The sequence below is a fragment of the Brienomyrus brachyistius genome, chromosome 12, assembly GCF_023856365.1.
Source record: "Brienomyrus brachyistius isolate T26 chromosome 12, BBRACH_0.4, whole genome shotgun sequence".
NCBI classification, from domain to species: domain Eukaryota; kingdom Metazoa; phylum Chordata; class Actinopteri; order Osteoglossiformes; family Mormyridae; genus Brienomyrus; species Brienomyrus brachyistius.
This window is the reverse complement of record NC_064544.1, coordinates 10,942,760-10,945,575: the sequence shown is the minus strand read 5'-3', so window position 1 is coordinate 10,945,575 and position 2,816 is coordinate 10,942,760. Positions and strand designations below refer to the sequence as shown.

The 2,816-nt window shown below is 38.6% G+C and overlaps 1 long non-coding RNA gene across 1 annotated transcript; it reads left to right on the top strand.

Annotated features, from left to right (window-relative positions):
* Window positions 1–1,370: 1,370 nt before the first annotated feature.
* LOC125704744 (uncharacterized) lies at window positions 1,371–2,558 on the top strand. The gene is made up of 3 exons (XR_007381226.1): window positions 1,371–1,548; window positions 1,862–1,930; window positions 2,106–2,558. It is a non-coding gene; the product is annotated as an uncharacterized LOC125704744 (long non-coding RNA).
* Window positions 2,559–2,816: the final 258 nt, after the last annotated feature.

The following is a 2,816-nucleotide window of genomic DNA, read 5'->3' as shown; positions in this document are numbered from 1 at the left end:
ACCACACAAGCGATTCTCTCCTTTCCTCATTTATTTTAGTCGGCGGCTTCCCCCCGAGACACCCACCGTGTCCTTCTCCATATTCGATTTCCCTCTGCTTTTAAGCAATAATAAAAGCCTTTCCTTACCTATCCGGATTGCGGGCCTCTTTGATGCAGAAGGATGTCTCCCGGTTCTCCGCCAGGTGGTCGCCTCCCCGGGTGTCTTCTCCGATCTTGTTCGTGACGCTAAATTCTGTTGTGGTTTTTCCTTCCCCGCCAAATCAGGAGTCAGAAGCCGCTTGTGCAGATCCAAATACAGTCTTTATTGCAACAATGGGCTGGACACTTGCAAGTGTGTCCAATAATGTTTATACACTAATTTTTATACATTTTCTTATCGTTTAACAATATTTCGTCACTTAAGCATCATCATTCCTTTAACCATTCACCATCGCAGTTTTCTCCCTTGATCCACACCCCTAGATGATAAGTTTGTCAATCATCTCTTTTACTGTTTGGTCCCCCGGCTGAACATAATTGTGGCGTGACCATTTCTATTTGGTTTTTTAAGATACTCAGCCGTGAACTTTTGGTGAACTCAGGCGAATCCCTTCCCTTCAGTAGTAAACCTTGGCAGCCACAGCTTGTTGCACATAGTCTGACTAGAGGATTAATAATATATTTCTGTCAGTGATAAGCTGCAGCACTAATAAAGGTGGATATTCATACAACCAGGGTTAACATAGAATAGCGAACAAACTTTGAAGCGAACATAAGGTGCAGATACATACTCAGTTAATTATATTGTAATGATTATATTATGATGATTACATAGTAATGATTACATCTTGAGTATTTGTCATGATTTCTGATAATATCATAGTGATTATGCTCTCTCAACGTTAAATATTGCTAAATAATATTCCGTAGATTCTGTAACAACAGAATTATTACAAATGACATTACAACAGTGTCATTACAAATTAGTCATGGGGGCGAAACGTGAAAAAAACGTGACTATATTTCTGGTACTTCTGGTAATTTGACCCGGAGCACATTACACTGCCACGCTGATTTTAACGTCCTGTAGATGCCGCACTCTAACGAAACCGTAGGTGTGGCGGATTGCAACGCATTTATTGAAACGGGGCCAGTAGCGTTTATCGTTGTAATTACGTGATCTTCAACAGGTACGTGCAATTTCGCGAGTACGCCCATGACTATCGCGATGATTCAAAACGGAAAATGAACAGTCCTTTAACCCAATCGAAATAACGTCTGTTGATCGGTTATAGAGCAGCGGCAAATCATGTATGCCTAATTTAAATATGGGCGGGAGTAAATAGTTTAGACGATTGCCATTGGGTAGTCGGTAAAATATCCTATCATACAGGCAACGCCCTTGTCAGCTGTAGTTCTTTTTCAATATGGGGTATGAGAAGGAGGAGAAAAGCAAATCTTTCGCATTATTACCTAAACATTCGTACTGGTTTGATTTCTACCTGTTTATTCTTTTTAATATTGCATTTTTCCTTGTGATCTATTTTTTAGTCCCCTAACACTGCGGGTTAGTAAGTATGTTACTCTTAATAAGCACGCTTATGCTTGTCGGCGACAGTTTTATACCGGTATAGCTGCATGCTTTACTTCAAATAAAGTATTAATGTGTCAGGAACAGATTTGTGATAGAATGATACAAACACGTTATGACATTCTGTCGTATGTGGTCGTTTCTAAAATAAATGCGTCTAGATAGCTACTTCCTGTAGTAAAAGTTGAGCTAAGAGGCTAATAGCTGGGCAGCTAAAATAAGAAATTGTTGGAAAGCTTTACCAGTGTTAACCAGTTTGTCTTATTTTACGCATCGTGTTTTTATGTAGATGAGGCCAAACTCCGTTACTGGGACCAAACATGGAGCAGTGGTTACATCTGTAAATGTTTTCTGGGAGGTATGAAATGACACTCAATCATCTAATGTTTCGAAGGCACCGTAATGTATAGTAAGTTGTAGTGAATATATTTGCATAATCGAAAATAATAGTATAACACTGTTGTGCAGGATACTCCTGTAGAAATCGTTTGCCTGATCAGTTTTATCTTGTCTAATTGTAACTTTCCTAACAGGTCGGCCGTGTGGAAGCTTAAGCACCATGGGATCCTGCCACCAGCAGTTTTTAAAATGCTAATTTACTGTAATTTTCTTTTTCCCCTCCCTAAAATCAAAATGTTTCCATCTTGACATTTTCGCAGTAATTCTGGCTTTTGAGAAGCATCTACATTTTATTATACATGGATTCAAACGCGCTTTAGACCTGACCGGCAGGCCTAGAGCTGTAATTATAATACACGAGCCAAAGCCATTTATAACTGGATCAGTTATTTTCTATAAAATCGCGACCTAAAACTGACGCATGAATCAGAGTTTGTAAATGATCTCAGGAAAGCTCTGTGGAACTGGTCAGGGTATAGTTTCTCCAGCTTGCAAAATGTAAATAAAGAACTACATTTGTATGGTTAAACAATTGACGTTTATTTACACATTTAAATCCATTAAAAATGAAATTGACATTACAAAAATCTCAAAATTATTGTACAAATTGTGACTTTCGGTTAGTCTTATTTTACATAGAAAACCAAAGGCACTGTGCAAGAAGGTGTGTTGGTAAAGTAACATTTTTAATAAGCCTTACTAAGCATTTACAACAGACCAGGATAAATAAAATCAGATGGTTTGTCGATACCTTCAAGTTGCAAGCTGCTGTGCATCTACAGGAAGTGAGAATCGTGTCTCAGCCTGACACAAGACTGTCATTCTGCTTTGTTTTATACCAGCCA